General features: G+C 39.3%; 1 protein-coding gene across 2 annotated transcripts in view; it reads left to right on the forward strand.

Moving 5' to 3' along the window:
- The first annotated feature begins 14878 nt into the window (after nt 1-14878).
- The window catches only part of podn (podocan), a 34036-nt gene continuing 28011 nt past the window's right edge, over nt 14879-20903 (forward strand). The window contains exon 1 of one of the 2 annotated variants that reach the window (XM_034180328.1): nt 14879-15028. The gene's annotated coding sequence lies outside the window, so the exon portion shown is untranslated. The remainder of the gene's footprint in view (nt 15029-20903) is intronic. The other variant, XM_034180327.1, reaches the window with a different exon arrangement.

A 20903-nucleotide genomic window follows, 5' to 3' on the forward strand; every position in this document is an offset into this window, starting at 1 on the left:
ATGGATGGTGCTGAGCAAATGGAAATATTGGCTAAGCGCTATATTTGCAAAACATCTTCAAGCTAAATGTGGCTCCTAACTGGTCGCTTTAGGAGAAACCCGACAAGAATTTCACTGTTTGTATGTAACTTTTGGTCTCTCTAAGAGTTTGATCTCAGAATCGCAACATCTCACAATACAACTGCTCATAAAAGTAGTTTTTCAGTCTGAAAAAAGTTAAAGTGGCCCTGGAAATTAATCAGTGAGCTTCTGTGAAGTATTGACTTTGTTTTGCTGGTGGATAAGCTGAAAGAAAACACTCAGTGGGAACAACCGTACTTTACATCCCTGACACTGATTCCCTGTTTAATAGCAACCGGAAGCGTCTTCAACCAATTGTGCAGATCAGCCAGTATAAAAATGTTTAACCGTTCAAAACCAAAGGGTCATGTAACCGGTAGAAGAATGATGATGATAATAAAGGATTATTACCGAGCGCGAGGTCTGTACGGGAAAATATCAGACTTTGGTCCCCCCACCCCCCACATACAAACCAAGCAATGTAGATTAATAAATCGTTTATTATATGGCTATTTTTTTGTTTTGTCTTTTGTTTTTTTAGCTGTGCCGACAAAATTGAATACATATTTATGGAAAATGTTCATGTCCGATTTGGTTTTTCTAATCGTGTTTTTTTTTTTTGTTTTTTTTTTAATTCGTGTTTTTAAGTGTTCAATCTGTTCTTGACAGTTAGGAGCTGAGTTGTCATCTTGTTGGTCTTTATTTGGCATGTCCACTTCGAGCTCATTTGCTGTTAATTCCTGTGGAATAAAATTCGCTCGGAGAATGGTCCTCTTTGTCGCTGATAATTTCTTTGTTCACTTTTTGTTTTATTTTGCTTTTAACTTGTTTAATGAGGGAAAATGTCAAATGTCACGCTGTGAAAATTGTAAACAAACTCGCAAACCTGATACGCGATCCGGAAAAAATTGAAAGGTGGCCCTATGAGGCCAAATGCATGTCATGGTAACTGTCTGAGATGGGAAAATCTCAGACCACAAATCAGCCAATCAGAGTGCACATGCTATCGTAGCCATATAATAATGTTGTAGATTAAAATTTCATAGTAACCACAGGCATATCTCTCACCAGTTTCTAAAACGAGCCGCTCTCCATGAGTTTCTGGCTGGTCCCCGCCTCCGCTGCTCTCACAGTAAATGAGGCAGACAACCAAGTTCCTCCATTGGATTGGCTGGCGAGCGCTTTGCAGTGAGGACTTATGATTGGCTCAAACAGATGCAAGACGGGCCGGTTCCCGCCTCCTCCTTTGCTACTATGCTCATTTATATGCATATTTATTTTTTGCCAAATAAAATTCTATTAAATAGTTTTTAGTCCCACTGTTTTTTTTGTTTTTTTTCATTGACACAAAATTAAAGCAGAATAATAAAAAGTAAATAAATAAATGTCCCAACTGCCTGTCTGATGTGACACACAGGCAGAGGAGGCAGGGACCAGACAGCATGAGTTTGACTTCTTGCAGTCACTCAGGGTCAAAGGCCATGTGACCCATATGAAGGTGATGCGTATCTTCATGTTAGTTTATTATAGTAACTACAGGTATACCTTAAACTATTTTAAAATGACTGTTGGAAACAAATGTGATCTTTCAAAGTCCTACAGGGTCAAAAAACGTGACCCGGTAGGAAGGTCACATGACGTCATATTTGCAATTTTAACTATAAGCACTGGGCCAAAAGCTTGACCTTGACCTGTAACCATGGCTTTTACCTAATTTTCATCTTATGACTTTATCCTTGGCTGACCCTCAAACTTTCAAAAAATGAGTTTTTCACAAATAAGACGGGCACATGGGGTAGAAAATATGACTGCAGCAAATGGGAATAATAAATGTCAGTTAAATAAAATAAAACTGAGGTGTAAATTTTTTTTCCATTGCATTTTCAGCTTTCTGTTCAATTGTATGTTTGTGGCGCTTAAACAGAAATATGCAGAGTGTGATTTTAAAAATGTATAATCACACCAAATATGTCAAACACCATATGCTTTAAAGAGGTATGAATCAAGACTTACTGGTTATCTTTGTATCCAAAAAATACAATTTATTAAATTTCTTACTGGGTCCCAAGCAACTTGCTATAATATATAATTCTGACATATGAAACACTCACTTGTTTTATTTACAACTCTGTCATCCAGTTATTATTTTGTACTGTGCATCCAGAAAGTATTCACAGCGCTTCACCTTATTCACATTTTATGTTACAGCCTTATTCCAAAATGGAGTAAATTCATTTTCCCCCTCAAAATTCTGCTCATAACACCCCCCATAGTGACAACATGGAAAAAAGTTTTTTTTTTTTTTTCTTCTTCAAATTTATTAAAAAAGAGGAAGAAATCACATACAGTAGTGTTCAGAATAATAGTAGTGCTATGTGACTAAAAAGATTAATCCAGGTTTTGAGTATATTTCTTATTGTTACATGGTAAACAAGGTACCAGTAGATTCTCACAAATCCAACAAGACCAAGCATTCATGATATGCACACTCTTAAGGCTATGAAATTGGGCTATTAGTAAAAAAAAGTAGAAAAAGGGGTGTTCACAATAATAGTAGTGTGGCATTCAGTCACTGAGTTTGTCAATTTTGTGGAACAAACGTGTGAATCAGGTGTCCCCTATTTAAGGATGAAGCCAGCACCTGTTGAACATTCTTTTCTCTTTGAAAGCCTGAGGAAAATGGGACTTTCAAGACATTGTTAGAAGAACAGCGTAGTTTGATTTAAAAAGTCGATTGGAGAGGGGAAAACTTATACGCAGCTGCAAAAAATTATAGGCTGTTCATCTACAATGATCTCCAATGCTTTAAAATGGACAAAAAAAAACAGACGCGTGGAAGAAAATGGGAAACAACCATCAAAATGGATAGAAGAATAACCAGAATGGCAAAGACTCACCCATTGATCAGCTCCAGGATGATCAAAGACAGTCTGGAGTTACCTGTAAGTGCTGTGACAGTTAGAAGACACCTGTGTGAAGCTAATTTATTTGCAAGAATCCCCCGCAAAGTCCCTCTGTTAAATAAAAGACGTGCAGAAGAGGTTACAATTTGCCAAAGAACACATCAACTGGCCTAAAGAGAAATGGAGGAATATTTTGTGGACTGATGAGAGTAAAATTGTTCTTTTTGGGTCCGAGGGCCGCAGACAGTTTGTGAGACGACCCCCAAAATCTGAATTCAAGCCACAGTTCACAGTGAAGACAGTGAAGCCAGGTGGTGCAAGCATCATGATATGGGCATGTTTCTCCTACTATGGTGTGTTTTTTTTTTTTTTTTCAATTTCAATTTATTTTCCTTTATATAGTGCCAAATCACAACAGAGTTGCCTCAAGGCACTTCACACAGGTAAGGTCTAACCTTACCAACCCCCAGAACAACACTGGTAAGGAAAAACTCCCTCTGTGTTGGGCCTATATATCGCATACCAGGTATCATGGATCAGTTTGGATATGTCAAAATACTTGAAGAAGTCATGTTGCCTTATGCTGAAGAGGACATGCCCTTGAAATGGGTGTTTCAACAAGACAATGACCCCAAGCACACTAGTAAACGAGCAAAATCTTGGTTCAAACCAACAAAATTAATGCCTCACAGATGTGAAGAAATCATGAAAAACTGTGGTTATACAACTAAATACTAGTTTAGTGATTCACAGGATTGTTAAAAAAGCAGTTTGAACATAATAGTTTTGAGTTTGTAGAGTCAACAGCAGATGCTACTATTATTGTGAACACCCCCTTTTCTACTTTTTTTTTTTTTACTAATAGCCCAATTTCATAGCCTTAAGAGTGCATATCACGAATGCTTGGTCTTGTTCGATTTGTGAGAATCTACTGAATCTACTGGTACCTTGTTTCCCATGTAACAATAAGAAATATACTCAACCTGGATTAATATTTTTAGTCACATAGCACTACTATTATTCTGAACAATATATATAAGTATTCACACCCTTTCCTTAATACTTTGTTGATGCACTTTTGGCAGCAATTACAGCCTCAGGTCTTCTTGAATATGATGCCACAAGCTTGGTGCACCTATCTTTGGGCAGTTTTGTCCATTTCTCTTTGCAGCACCTCTCAAACTCCATCAGGTTGGATGGGGAGTGTCGGTGCACAGCCATTTTTAGACCTCTCCAGAGATGTTCAGTCAGATTCAGGTCTGGGCTCTGGCTGGACCACTCAAGGACATTCACAGAGTTGTCCTGAAGCCTCTCCTTTGATATCTTGACTGTGTGATTAGGGTCATTGTCCTGCTGAAAGATGAGCCGTCACCCCAGTCTGAGGTCAAGAGCACTCTGGAGCAGGTTTTCATCCAGGATGTCTCTGTGCATTGCTGCATTCATCTTTCCCTCAATCCTGACTAGTGTCCCAGTTCCTGCTGCTGAAGAACATTCCCACAGCATGATGCTGCCACCACCATGTTTCACTGTAGAGATGGTGCCTGGTTTCCTCCAAACATGACACCTGACATTCACGCAAAAGAGTTCAGTCTTTGTCTCATCAGACCAGAGAATTCTGTTCCTCATGGTCTGAGAGTTTGTCAGGTGCCTTTTTTCAAACTGCAGGTGCGTTGCCATGTGCCTTTTACTAAGGAGTGTCGTCTGTCTGGCCACTCTACCATACAGGCCAGATTGGTGGATTGCTGCAGAGATGGTTGTCCTTCTGGAAGGTTCTCCTCTCTCCACAGAGGAACGCTGGAGTTCTGACAGAGTGACTATTGGGTTCTTGGTCACCTCCCCGATTGCTCAGTTTAGATGGGTGGCCAGCTCTAGGAAGAGTCCTGTTGGATCCGAACTTCTTCCATTTACAGATGATGGAGACCACTGTGCTCATTGGGTCCTTCAAACCAGCCTAAATGTTTCTGTCCCCTTCTTCAGATTTGTGCCTCGAGACAATCCTGTCTCTGAGGTCTACAGACAATTCCTTTGACTTCATGTTTGGTTTGTGCTCTGACATGCACTGTCAACTGTGGGACCTTATATGTAGTCAGGTATGAGCTTTTCCAAATCCTGTCCAATCAACTGAATTTACCCCGGGTGGACTCCAGTAAAGCTGTAGAAACATCTCAAGGATGATCAGTGGAAACAGGATGCACCTGAGCTCAATTTAGAGCTTCATGTAAAGGCTGTTAATACAATAGTGTTCAGAATAATAGTAGTGCTATGTGACTAAAACGATTAATCCAGGTTTTGAGTATATTTCTAATTGTTACATGGGAAACAAGGTACCAGTAGATTCTCACAAATCCAACAAGACCAAGCATTCATGATATGCACACTCTTAAGGCTATGAAATTGGGCTATTAGTAAAAAAAAAAAAAAGTAGAAAAGGGGATGTTCACAACAATAGTGCTCAATCTGCTGTTGACGCTACAAACTCAAAACTATTATGTTCAAACTGCTTTTTTAGCAATCCTGTGAATCACTAAACTAGTATTTAGTTGTATAACCACAGTTTTTCATGATTTCTTCACATCTGCGAGGCATGGAGTCAACCAACTTGTGGCACCTTTCAGCTGTTATTCCACTCCAAGATTCTTTAACAACATTCCACAATTCATTCACATTTCTTGGTTTTGCTTCAGAAACAGCTTTTTCAATGTCACCCCACAAGTTCTCAATTGGATTTAGGTCCGGGGATTAGGCAGGCCACTCCAAAACATTAATTTTGTTGGTTTGGAACCAAGATTTTGCTCATTTACTAGTGTGCTTGGGGTCATTGTCTTGTTGAAACACCCATTTCAAGGTCATGTCCTCTTCAGCATAAGGCAACATGACCTCTTCAAGTATTTTGACATATCCAAACTGATCCATGATACCTGGTATGCGATATATAGGCCCAACACCATAGTAGGAGAAACATGCCCATATCATGATGCTTGCACCACCATGCTTCACTGTCTTCACTGTGAACTGTGGCTTGAATTCAGAGTTTGGGGGGTCATCTCACAGACTGTCTGTGGTCCTTGGACCCAAAAAGAACAGTTTTACTCTCATCAGTCCACAAAATATTCCTCCATTTCTCTTTAGGCCAGTTGATGTGTTCTTTGGCAAATTGTAACCGCTTCTGCACGTCTTTTATTTAACAGAGGGACTTTGTGGGGGATTCTTGCACATAAATTAGCTTCACAGGCATTTTCTAATTGTCACAGCACTTACAGGTAACTCCAGACTGTCTTTGATCATCTTGGAGCTGATCAATGGGTGAGCCTTTGCCATTCTGGTTATTCTTCTATCCATTTTGATGGTTGGTTTCCGTTTTCTTCCACGCGTCTCTGGTTTTTTGTCCATTTTAAAGGATTGGAGATCATTGTAGATGAACAGCCTATAATTTTTTGCACCTGCGTATAAGTTTTCCCCTCTCCAATCAACTTTTTAATCAAACTACGCTGTTCTTCTGAACAATGTCTTGAACGTCTCGTTTTCCTCAGGCTTTGAAAGAGAAAAGCATGTTCAACAGGTGCTGGCTTCATCCTTACACAGGGGACACCTGATTCACACCTGTTTGTTCCACAAAATTGACGAACTCACTGACTGAATGCCACACTGCTATTATTGTGAATACCCCCTTTTCTACTTTTTTTTTTTTTTACTAATAGCCCAATTTCATAGCCTTAAGAGTGTGCATATCATGAATGTTTGGTCTTGTTGGACTTGTGAGAATCTACTGAATCTACTGGTACCTTGTTTTCCATGTAACAATAAGAAATACGAGGTCTGTTAGAAATGTATTGGACCTTTTTATTTTTTCAAAAACCTGATGGATTTGAATCACGTGTGCTTGCATGAGCAAACCTTGAACCTTCGTGCGCATGCGTGAACTTTTTCACGCCTTTCGATTGCATCATTTTCTGGTAAGCAGCCTTTGTGTGGGACGCGTGTCGTGCGCAGCGCCGCATCAAATTTTACCAGAAACTGGGTGACAGCCAGGTGGAAACCATTCGGATGATTCAGGCGGCTTTCGGTGACTTTTCAGTTGTGTGACTATCCGAGAAATTGTGGAAGAGGTGGGCATGTCACAGCATGTCCTGTGAGACTTCAACACAAAGACACTTTTGCTGCACCGTCAGCTTTGTGCCGAAGCCAACGGCATGATTTTCACCGCCACTCTTTTCATAGCCAAATCTTCTATCACAGTGGAATGTTCTGAAAAAGTGCTGATGTCCACCTCTTCCGCAATTTCTCGGATAGTCACACGATGGTCCTGCATCACCACAGCGTTCACTTTGGAAATGATCTGGTGATTTCAGCATGTTGATGGCCGACCGGAGCGTGGCTCGCTCTCCACCGTTGTGCGGACTTCTTTAAACCGGTTATCCTGCTCCTTAATCTGTGTGATGCCCATAGGATCATCACCGAAAGCCGTCTTAATAATCCGAATGGTTTCCACCTGGCTGTCGCCGGGTTTCTGGCAAAATTTGATGCGGCGCTGCTCCATTCGTTCCGTCTTTTTCCTTGGAATGAAAAAATGCCGAGCACATGACGCACCTCACACAAAGGCTGCTTACCAGGAAATGATGCAATCGACAGGTGTGAAAAAGTTCACGCATGCGCACAAAGGTTTAAGGTTTGCTCACACAAGCACACGTGATTCAAATCCATCAGGTTTTTGAAAAAAATAAAAAGGTCCAATACTTTTCTAACAGACCTCAGATTAATGTTTTTAGTCACATAGCACCACTATTATTCTGAACACTACTGTACTTAGGTGCAGATGATTTCTTGGTTTCTTTTTTGTTTTTATTTTTAATAAATTTGCAAAAATGTCACAGTTTTTCACATTGTCATTATGGGGTGTTGTGTGTAGAATTTTGAGGGAAAAAATGAATTTCTTCCATTTTGGGATAAAGCTGTAATGTAACAAAATGTGGAACAAGTGAAGCACTGTGAATACTTTCAGGATGTATTGTATGTTCAGAGGATCATTAATCTTTTTTCTTTTTTTTCCTAGCACTGCAGGGACCATCTTCCAGACTGCCACGCTGTAGTTTTTCTTTGTACAAAGAATAACGTGGCTAGAAGACAAATATTTTAAGTAGCTCTGACCCAAATTTCTCTGTAGCTTTTGTTCCGCTTTTATAGTTTTCTGGGTCTTACTCTGCAGTTTCCGTGGGGTTATTTCATTTAGTGTCGAAGATTATTATGTCTTTGTGTTTTGCAAAGGAACATTTAAACTCAATTAGGCATTTTAAAGACGGTCGTGGCACACGTGTTTTTCAGAACCATATTGAGTACAAGAACATTTAATGCTCCAATTCTGCTGTGGATTCCATACCAATTGAATTTATTTACAGTTGAAATTAGAAAGTCACTGTGAATGAGGATGAAATTCCAGAACTGCACATATATGGTCATCATGATTCACTCTTCTGACTAAAGAAGCCTTCGGGATTGTCATGTGGTAAATTTAATGTGCTGTCACATTCTTGCATTAAGTTCTCAAAGAGGCACTCAATGATCTGTCAAAACAAGTCCTAGTTTTATGTCCCATGGAATTCTTTTGAAACTGGGAGTGGATACATGGATGGATCGGAGCGGGTGGAGTACACGCTCATCCTCTGAACTGAATCACGTAAATTAACAATGCCCCTTTAAGTGGTCTTTTATGATGCATCATGCCCTATTTGCCACAATAACATAAACATTTTTTTTTTATAAGGAACACTGGTGGAAAATTTTCCAATAAAATTATTTAAGTGTGTGTAAGACCGCTAGACAAGTTCTTTCCCACAATAAAACACAAACAAACTGGCTTCTTTATGTGCAATGAAAAGGACCTACTTCTACTTTGAGGTTTAAAGATAAACCTGGGTTTGAATCCCACTCATGCGACCTGTATGTGTCCTTGTACAATGCACTTAATGTACATTGTCTTCGTCTGCCCAGCCTGGGTGGACTGAGATGATGACTTTGACCAACATAGACAAACTTCTGTATCTGCTGAGTGAAGTACAACAATATGCAAATGCAGCGGCAGCAAGGTTTGTGCGTTGCTGCAATAAGAAAAGAAGGAACAACAAACATAAACCACCCTCAACCCAGAACAGGAGAGTAAACCGCTGTGTCTATATGTATAACACAATGTATACAATAGTATATTTTTTTTACCGCAAAGCACTATTTCTGCTATTATTTCAATCTCACATCTCCTCTTTACACATTCACTTACTGCTGAATATTGTTGACTGTATGTACATTTTCTTAGTTTTTTTTATTTTATTTTTTGCTCTATGTAACACTTGCTTTGCTCCCATATGAATAAAACTCCATTGAAATAAATGAAATGCGAGAGGGAGAGAGCTCTTTTTCTCTACACATGGTCCATGGTTTTTCTTCAGGAGCTAAATAATAATAATACATTTTATTTATAATGCACATGTCTATAAGTTTTGTTTCATAATATCAGTGGTCTGTCAGGCCCTCAGGTGGTCTGGGATGGTGTTCCACAGCCTTGGAGCTGCAGAGCAAAAGGCCTGGTACCCCATGGTGCTGAGCTTGGTTCTGGGGGCTTTGAGGGTGTTTGTATTTGCGGATCGGAGGGTGCATGTGGGGAGCTGTGGGGTGAGGAGTTCCTTGAGATGTTGGGGGGCATGTCCAGGAGCTGCCCTTTCTCCACTTCCAAAGAAATCCAAATTCAACTAATGAACTTAAACCATGTAAACCTGGTTTTTATTTTATTTATTTTATCCCCTTTTATGACATGGATAATAATCCATGTCATAAAAGGGGAGTGGTCTCTGTGTGTTTGTGCATCTGGAGCATCAATTAAAATCCAGAAAGAGCTGACTTTCATCCTTTGGCATACTTATGCATTTATTTCATGAGGATTCAAGTCATAAAAACAGCAAGGTGATCGGTCCAACGCGCACTTCCACAATAAGAGCCTGTATTTCAAAATGAAAGCCTGTGAGGTTGCTGCACACCTGACAGAATTCGTCCGTCTGTCTGTCCTCCAACATCCCAGACAGCACATTCAAATCTAGACATGTTCTGTCTGCATTTGACCCCAAACCCAGAATTAACATGTTCACACTCCAGACAAAAAAACAAACAAACGGCAGAACTGTGTCTCAACAATGTCTCACATGCCCCCCCCCCAAAAAAGAAGAAAATTTGATCTAACGTGAACACTGTCAACTTACGTTTTTTGTAATTTATTTACATGTAATTTTGTTCTAGTTAAGCAGCTTCAGAAAAGCTTATTGATGACAAAAATTCATTTTAAAAAATTGAACACAATGGAAAACAGATTAAACCTTCAATAAAGATTTTCATAAAAGCCAAAACATTTTTGTACTTAATACTTAAAAATGTAGCATAAACAGTCCCCCAAAATCAGCTGTTTTCTGTATTATTACAAACAACTGTAGTTCCAAATTTCGCCACCAGGGCATTGCTTTGTGAATAGAATCGGCTTAAAAATTGTTCTGTATGGCTATTAACTAATTATTTATAGAGATCTCTGTGGGCAACAGTAAGTGACATCAGAGGCGCTTGTAAATAGTTTTAGCTCAGGTTTATCTTTCTGATCTTCAACTTCAAGAGCTGTTTCTTTGCATTATTGAAGCAGAAGGTCAGGAAAGTCACATTGATGTATGGAATGTAGCATAAGAATCTGCATCCTGCTCTCAAAGAAGTTGTCAGTGACTGTTGGAGTCATCATTGCTTCATTGTCTGTGTTCCACTGAAACAATGGAAAGTTATGAAAAACACTTTGCAGTGACCATATGTGCTCTTCTGACGGGAAAGCGGCCTGGCAAATAATGTGATGAGTAATGAAGAGAGCATGGATCAGGATTTGGCTCCTCACATTCCTTCACATTAGAAAGCAAAGTTGAGGATTCAAAGTGATCCTGAATGCAACACGCATGTGATCTCTAAGTGATGTATTCACAAGACATAAGCGACCCAGAATCCCTTTACCTGCCCCGTTACAAGCATTTATCACTGTCTTCATTCCTGTCTGCACTGGGTGTTGGTGCTTCCCGCACAAATACTTTTTAGATGCCGATTTATCTGGCATGAGAAAAATACTGTGTGTCTTGAAAAGGTTGCTTCAAGAAGATTTACCGCAAACACCCAGAGTCCAGATGCACTTCATCAAATATTCTTTCAATTTTAAACAGACTCCACACACACTGTTTCCACAACTAAAATGACCCTTTTTCACTTGAACCCAAAACACTGCATTGTCTCCTAACAGTCCTTTCTGGCATTATTTTGGAATACAAGAGAGGATTATTGATATGAATTAATATTGAGTTGCTTCATGTTTCTACTCACTGCAAACCAACAAGGACCGAAATCTAATTCCATACAGGAGAAAAAGACAAATTTATTCTATACTGTTTGACATTTAGAATCCAAGATGGTTCTGTAGTGTGGTGGATATGGTGATGTGTGGCAGCAGTGGATGCTCCCTGACCGGACTTCCTTTACACTGTGACTAGAAAATGACATCATAGTATAGTGTAATTTTTTAACAAATTTCCATTTCAACAGCCGCATTCGAAGATACTAGGGGCGCTGCAGTAGGTCGCTTGCTCACATACACCACCAACATATCAACATGCCTGGTCAGGCAAAACAAGCAGCGATGCCATTGTGAATCTATGTTTAGGTAGTCGAAGTAATGCCATGGCCGAGAAACATATAATTAAATGCATCAGAGAGCATTTAAAAGATCGGAATGTTTCAACCGCGGGTTACAGAAAGCAGGAGCTGTTGGGTGATTCTTTAACTACGGGCACTATTGGCCTTGTAAATGTAATTTCCACCACACCATTGCCTTACAATATAAAGCGCCTTGGGGCAACTGTTTGTTGTGATTTGGTGCTATATACATGTGCTCTGATGTTACTGTTTATCTCCATAGAAACTACCCACACAATCTTTCATACAAACTTTTTAAAGGGACATTATTGTTGTGGTGGAAATTACAGCAATAGTGTGGGACAACTACATTTCGTTAAAAAAAAATCACAACAGTTGTATGACATTGAATACCCCAATTATGTTTTGATTATTTTACTGATATTTTATTCAGAGATATTTTAAAACATTAGAAAAAACGTTTGTTTACTATTCATTTTTATCATTGAAGATCATAAGTCTGGGTGTGGGACAAGCACAAAACGGCAATATTTGCATATAATGATGCTGAAAAAAGGTGAAAAAAGTCATCATAGACTACTAGGATAAATTTCTTAAAACACTTTCATTGTAAAGATAACTATAGAAGTGTGAAATTTCCCCTTTTTTCTTTTTTCATAAAATATGATAAAGGGACATAAAAGTGCCCGTAGTCTAAGAATCACCCTGTTACATTTGATGGAGAGAGGACATGATTGGCCTGCTGGCAAGAGAAGACGGCGTTCAAGAACGGGAATACAAATGAGGTAGAACTGTTGGTCCACAATGGCGAGTCGTGTGTACTACCTGCATCATCGGCTATTCCAGATGCCCAGCAGTTACACCCAGGCATGTCTACCCAAGCGTAATTTGTAATTTCTGCGGCACAAATGTCACATAGCAACGACCCGGACGGCCAACCTCTGGAAAGCCAGAAACTCCCTGGGTCTCAATCTTACATCACAAAAGCTGCAGGTGTGTACTGCAGCGGCCGTAGTAGCTTCAAATGTGACTATTTATAATAAACTACTGGGAGCTAGAGTTGGCAGTTTGATGCTGTTATTCTACAGTGCACCTACTGTCACATACAACAACAGCTTATTTGTGCAAAGATATTACAGTACTGCCACCCTTTTAAATTACTGTTAGCAGCTGGACTTGCCAGACTAATTCTGCAAAATAAAAAAATAAAATAAAAACCAACAACATAAACAACAACAACAAAACACATGTAATGGTCATCTTAACTCATCTGTTGTAGCCTACTGAGATAGCCTACTCAAATCTATACAGACAGCGAGTTTATATTTTCATTGGAAATTAGTGTCAGATATATTTGTGTTTATCTATTATTTTTTATTTTGCTTTCTTTGCTATTTGTATTGGTATTAAGTAATTACTTTACTTAAATGGTTATATTCTTAGTTTGAGTCTGTTATTTGTCTAAATGTGCATGTCGAACTGGGTTGAACTGGTTTTACCAGTTACAACAAAGAGATTCAAGTTACAATATAAATCATATGTCCCGTCATCGTGCGGGTTATGGGCATGGGGTGGGACCTCCCTTGAATGCCCAAGAGGACCAATAAGGGAAGGATTTTGCAAAATAAAGTCCGCCTTCGTCACACCCATGTTGTGCTTTATAAACAGGGGTGCACATAACTGATATTCATCGTGCTCGCCTGTGCTAAAAATCATTGATGCACTGCAGACAGCACACAGAGGGAAACACTTTTCCTACAATCTGTCATTGTTTTCCTCCTATGAAGTGCTTCTCTTGAGTTTTCTGCTGCGCATCATTTATTTTTAGCACACACAAGCACACTGAGTACGAGTTTTGTGCATGCCTTTTCATAAAAACTTTTATTCCATTGTTCAGGGTTCTGAATGGATGTATCTCCTGCGAGAGAGACGTTCTTCAGAATCCAGGCCTGTTTTTCCACTGTGACTTTGAATAAATTGAAATGTGCAAAATAGTTTGACTTTGTACTTTGTGAGGGACAGTATTACAGTAAGAACCGGGTGAAATTAACATTAGCATAGGGCTAGAAGTTTGACCTTGACCACTGACCTTGATCGCTGACTGACACTAACTAAAATTAAATTGCTTCTTCCCATCCACCGGCCCAGTGCACAAATTTCATCAAAATTGTTTTTGTTTTTTAATTTCTTGCTAAAATACGTACATACAAACGTCGGTAAAAACCAAGGCGATGAGCAGAGTGCACGCCTCTGATGGTGTTGCTGATAATGAGAGGTGTGCAAAATGTATTTTCTTGTAATAAACTTAACGTTACACCGCTATTTGCTGAAGAGCTACTTCAATGAATATGTTTTGTAAATGTGGCCAAAGAAGCAGAACGTGAGAGAAAAGCACAATTAATAAAATGTCGTCATGTAAAATATAAGCTTGTTTTTGGTTGAATTCTTATGTGAGCTTTGATACTCAATTAACCCCAAAGCCTTGCACCTGTGTGCTTGAAATGGTAGAGAATTATACTGTTACGGACAGATTATTCTCTCAACGTGCCTGATGTGACTTGGATCTGGCCCACAGACATGTGGGACAATAGGTCGCATCCCATTGCTTCTGGTTTTTTGGGAGCCACTTCTGTCATTTTTTTTTTTCATTTATTGCTGCAATATGAAGGAAAAACATGTCTGTTTTTCCAAATGAAGGTTATCTCAGGGCATTTCTCTGAACAATTTATTTTCTTTCCATTTGAAAGCATGAATCTTAAAAAAAAACAAAAACAAAACATCTTTTATCAATAAGCCTCCCATGATGTGGCAATGTGAGATTCAGTGTACATTGGAAAGATAAATGGGTGGTTTGGTTTTTCTAGCATTTTATTTCTGTGGCTGGCAGGATCACCACTGTTTCTGACACAATAAAAATGCTTCCAAAGCACAACCGCTGTTTGCGTTTGAAGTGATCTGGCTTTTGTGCACATCCAAGCATTTCTTCTCCAAAAGTCTGTAAATGGAGAAAAAAAAATAAAAGAATCTTGTGGGACTGGAAAGATTTAGATGAAAACAACATTTTAAAAGAAAGTGAACAAAAAGGTATCACAACTTGAACTTACTGTACATGTTTACATGACGAGTGCCACATTTTGGTGGACTAAAAAAATCAATATAATGGAAAAAAAATATGAAGAAAAAAAGGAAAGAATTTGTGTTTTTGGCTGGTGTTCGGGTCAGCACTTTCTCTTACTCCCTTCCTTTCCTCTCTCCCACTCTCCCTCACATCTGGAGGGTGTCTGCTGCTGCTGTGACTACTCGCCTGCTATGGGACAGTCTATGTTTGGACTGGACGTCAGACTTCAGGAAAGGTAAAGCGCACGTGAATGCTCTGTTTGCTGCTGTTGTGCATGTTTTTGGATGACTCTTAGATTACGTTGGCGTTGGTGTCCTTCTCTTAGTCATGACAACTCGGGTGTGGAAGATTTAAACGATATGGTTACATTGAATGTGGCTGTTGGCTGCTGTGCAGCTGTAAACTGTGCACACAGATGTGTGCGTACAGCTGGGAAAGAGCAAGGAGAGCATGAAAACATGATGTTGCGTCTCTGGAAACGCACAGTACTGCCAAAGTGTGAGGTCCTAAAGGAAAAGTTTTAAACTGGATGGCTGAGATAAGGTGGACATTTACAGTTTTGTGGACATGTTCCTAAAGTATTTTCCTGTAACTCCTCTGATACATGTTGTGGTGACAGAAGACAGGCAGGAAAGCCACTCCTGATAGAGAACTTTTAGACATTTGCTTTGAGAACTGCCATGAAGGCTTACTTGGAATATTTCTGTCAACGTTGGCAGAAAACACTGGGGGACTTTTTCCAGTGTTCTTGTTTTAAGCTGATCTCCCACTGCTGATTTTTGACACCAGGCTGTGTACAACCCCAATTCCAATGAAGTTGGGATGTTGTGTAAAATGTAAATAAAAACAGAATACAATGATTTGCAAATCCTCTTCAACCTGTATTCAATTGAATACACCACGAAGACAAGATATTTAATGTTCAAACTGATAAACTTTGTTTTTGTGCAAATATTTGCTCATTTTGAAATGGATGCCTGCAACACGTTTCAAAAAAGCTGGGACAGTGGTATGTTTACCACTGTGTTACATCACCTTTCCTTCTAACAACACTCAATAAGAGTTTGGGAACTGAGGACACTAATTGTTGAAGCTTTGTAGGTGGAATTCTTTCCCATTCTTGCTTGATGTACGATTTCAGTTGCTCAACAGTCCGGGGTTGTGGTATATTGTGCTTCATAATGCGACACACATTTTCAATGGACAACAGGTCTGGACTGCAGGCAGGCCAGTCTAGTACCCGCACTCTTTTACTACGAAGCCACGCTGTTGTAACACGTGCAGAATGTGGCTTGGCATTGTCTTGCTGAAATAAGCAGGGACGTCCCTGAAAAAGATGTTGCTTGGATGGCAGTATGTGTTGCTCCAAAACCTGGATGTACAGGGACCGAATTAGTACGTGCATGTGCTAGTTTGTGCACGTATTATTTGAGCAGTGCACATAATTTTATATTGCACTAGCACTGGTGCAAGTAACTTTATCCAAGTTTTATCAACTATAGAACCAGTAGAATGAACCAATAAAGGAATAAATAAGGAAAAAAAAACTATTTCCAGTGTGTTGTCTTCATCTTCCCAGCGTTTTATGACTCTTACACATGGAGCAAGTTGCTGTGCTCTATTTGTTGTGGAAAGCTGACAAACGTCGCCAGCGGCGCCGTCCCTGGGTTCACAACATCCTCATGAGATATTCCCAATTTGGGGAGTTTCATTATTTGCTGTAGGAGTTGCAGCAAATAACTGGAGCTGCAGGAGCTCCAGTTTGAGGACCTCCTGTCCCGTTCATGCGCGCACATGTAAACAAAGAAAAGAAAAAAAACTGTCTGCCGCTGCGATTCCTCGCTCTCTCTCCCCTCAAACTCTGTCATCATTGTGTTATAAACCAGTCACCATTTGTTTTATTATACATCTGTGTAGTTAATAAAATTTTCTTCATGGACGATAGGTTCACGGGCGCACGTGAAAAACAAAAACTGGCTGCCGCTGCGGTTCCTCGCTCTCTCTCCCCTCAAACTCCGTTATAATTGTGTTATAAACCAGTTACCATTTGTTTTATTATACATCTGTGTAGTTAATAATAAAATAATCTTCACGGACGATTCGTTTGCGCACGCATGTGGAAAAAAAGCTGTCTGCTGCTGCTGCTGCTGCTGTCCCCTCAAACTCTCTCCAGAGAGGAAGAGTCTGACACATCAGAGGAGGAGTTTTAAGGTTGATATAAGACTGACTTTTGGTTGTGCAAGTAACTTTTTTTTGGTGCAAGTAATTTTTTTTTTTACTAGCACCAGTGCAAGTAGGTTAAAAAAATATATTTCGACCCCTGATGTACCTTTCAGCATTGATGGTGCCATCACAGATGTGTAAGTTGCCCATGCCATGGTAATTTTATGAGAAAAAAAACCTTAGAGAATAAAGTCATAATATTATGAGAATAAAGTCGTAATTTTATGAGAAAAACTCATAATTTTATGAGAAAAAACTTGTAATATTACGAGAATAAAGTTGTAATTTTATGAGAAAAAAAACTTGTAATAGTACAAGAAAAAATTCTCTTTATTCTTGTAAAGTCACAATTTTATTCTCATAATATTTCAAGTTTATTCTCGTAATATTACGACTTTTTTCTTATAATATTATGACTTTATATTTCGTAATATTACAAGTTTTTTTCTCATAATATTATGACTTTATCTTGTAATATTACAAGTTTTGCTCATAAAATTATGACTTTTTCTCGTAATATTACAAGTTTTTTTTTCATAAAATTATGACTTTATTCTTGTAATAGTACGACTTTATTCTCAAAGTAAAACAAAAAACAACATCAACAGCAAAAACCCCTCAATGTGGCCCTACAATGCCGTCGTAGGAAGGGCACCCAGCTGCTGAAGGAAATGAGGAAAATGCTTCTTTGGCTGCAGAGATAATTTTTGTTTTTGTACCAGTTGGTCAGTAGAGAAAAATGTTATCAAGGTTTCCTTGTTGAACAATATCCAGGCATGTTAGAGTTCACCTCCTCTGCTGATATATCAGTGATATCATGGTTAGAATTTAGACATTATGCACACAGTTGTGTATGTGTGATTGGCACACAAAGTCAGCATCCAGGCCATAAGTAATTGTACAGTAACACCGTTGTGTAATTTTGCCTCTGTACTCCACTACAATAAAGTTGAAAAGGAACAATTATAATGTGCTTCCGGTGTATGTTGTTATCTTTAATTCAAAGGATTTAACCAAAATAGAGCATCAACCATTTAACTTGAGCACCGCGCTTACAGAGCACAAATCACCACGAACACCAGCTTCCAATTCCACAAATTTTACCTTGGGAAAAATGTTCACGTGAAAGTTCTGTTAGAAGTGGTTTTTCATAAGTTAAAATATAATACAAAATATAGATTAAAAGGGCTTTTTAATGTTAAAAACAGTCAAATATCCGCAATACAGATCAGATGTGGATCAAACTGGTTGACCTGTCACAAATGCAAGTAATCGAGGCACTATTGATTAAGATATAATGCAAAATGCACATCAAATGGGCTTTTGAATATTAAATTCAAACGTCCACAAAATCCACAATCCGGATCAAACATTGTCAGGCGATGGCGATTGCCAGTCTGCACATCACTTTCAAATATGAGAGTGATCGGGGCAACAGACTGAAAAACTCCTTTGTTCCTCCGGCTATAGACTGTACAGCTCCTCACACAGGGGGAGGAGGAGTAACAGGAAGACAGAGGACAGGAAGGAGAGAAACATCAGTAGTCAGTAAACCAGTATTGATCAGTATGTCTGGTATTTATATTTGTGTATTTATATTTATATTTGCAAACTGCGTGTGTGTTTTTTTTTTTTTTTTTTACTTTCACTTTTGATAGTAGATGTGTGCTTCCTACCCTGTGTGCTACTACACAATGCTGCTGGAACCCAAATTTCCCTGAGGGAGTCTTCCTAAGGGATCAATAAAGTACAGTAGAATAACAACACAGTAACACTGTAAAATAACAGTACAGTAACTCTGTAGAACAACAGTGCAGTAATACTGTACACTAACAGGACAGTAACGCTGTAAAATAATAGTACGGTAACACTGTAGAACAACAGTGCAGTAACACTGTAGAACAACAGTACAGTAACACTGTAGATTAACAGTCAGTAACATTGTAAAATAACAGTACAGTAACTCTGTAGAACAACAGTGCAGTAACAATGTAAAATAACAGTTGTAGACTAACAGTACAGTAACACTGTAGAACAGTGCAGTAACACTATACACTAACAGTACAGTAACACTGTAGATTAACAGTCAGTAACACTGTAATATAACAGTGCAGTAACACTAGCGACTAACAATTCAGTAACACTGTACACTAACAGTACAGTAACACTGTAAAGTAAAAGCACAGTAACACTAAAATAACAGTACAATAACACTGTAAATTAACAGTACAGTAACACTGTCGATTAACACTTTGCACCCAACATAGTGAAGCATCAGCTTATTTATCCCAACCCTTTTTCCCCACTACCAATTATTACATATGCCCCAAATACATATATACACATCTACACATACACAAATCTATCTATCTATCTATCTATCTATCTATCTATCTATCTATCTATCTATCTATCTATCTATCTATCTATCTATCTATCTATCTATCTATCTATCTATCTATCTATCTATCTATCTATCTATCTATCTATCTATCTATCTATCTATCTATCTATCTATCTATCTATCTATCTATCTATCTATCTATCTATCTATCTATCTATCTATCTATCTATCTATCTATCTATCTATCTATCTATCTATCTATCTATCTATCTATCGATTGTTGTGTGGGCCGATGAAGAGGAGGTACTGCTGGCCCACCACCACCAGTCGGCGCCCTGCTTGGAGTGCGGGCTTCAAGCATGAGAGGGCACCGAGACAACAGAGAGTGACAGCTGTCACTCATTTACACCAGCTGTCACCAATCACCACCGTCCCTACAAAAGCCAGATTATTACTCCACCTTCTCGCCGAGAAATCAGCTACCGTCTAAAGTAACCTTCTCTGCGGTGATTATTATAACTAAAACTTGTTCTGTGTGCAGCCGTATTCCTGTGGATTGAGTCTGAAGCTGGATTGGCGGATAGTGGGAGTGCGACGTTCTTCGCCTCTTACTCCATCCAGGGAAGAGTCTAACAGGAGCTGCACGGGTGAAATTGTGTCTGGAGGTGGAGGTTTTCCCTCCTTGAAGATCTGTAGGTGAAGGAGTACTGGGTGTGTGGATACACACTCACCATTAACTGTTTTTTCATCTTCTGCCAGCAGTACCAGGGTCTGCAACTGAAGACGGTGACCACCTGGGGACTCAGGACTTGGCGGCTCCGGTGTTCTTCAGGCCGTTGGTGGTGGAAGCTGTGTGGGTCCCGGCTCTTCGATCGCCAGAGGTCTCCTATCTTCGAGCCTGCCCGCACATCACCTTGTGTTTAATTGGCATTATATCTTTGTCTGTATCCAGTTGTGCGTTTCACAACATTAAATTGTTACTCTTTGTCTTATCCATTGTCCGTTCATTTGCGCCCCCTGTTGTGGGTCCGTGTTACGACACCTTCCCAACATCTATCTATCTATCTATATATATATACTCAACAAAAATATAAACGCAACACTTTTGGTTTTGCTCCCATTTTGTATGAGATGAACTCAAAGATCTAAAACTTTTTCCACATACACAATATCACCATTTCCCTCAAATATTGTTCACAAACCAGTCTAAATCTGTGATAGTGAGCACTTCTCCTTTGCTGAGATAATCCATCCCACCTCACAGGTGTGCCATATCAAGATGCTGATTAGACACCATGATTAGTGCACAGGTGTACCTTAGACTGTCCACAATAAAAGGCCACTCTGAAAGGTGCAGTTTTGTTTTATTGGGGGGGATACCAGTCAGTATCTGGTGTGACCACCATGTTCTTGGATGGCAGAACAATGTGCCTCAGGATCTCATCACTGTATCTCTGTGCATTCAAAATGCCATCAATAAAATGCACCTGTGTTCTTCGTCCATAACAGACGCCTGCCCATACCATAACCCCACCGCCACCAC

Source organism: Thalassophryne amazonica, chromosome 10 (assembly GCF_902500255.1).
Source record: "Thalassophryne amazonica chromosome 10, fThaAma1.1, whole genome shotgun sequence".
In the NCBI taxonomy this organism is placed as follows: domain Eukaryota; kingdom Metazoa; phylum Chordata; class Actinopteri; order Batrachoidiformes; family Batrachoididae; genus Thalassophryne; species Thalassophryne amazonica.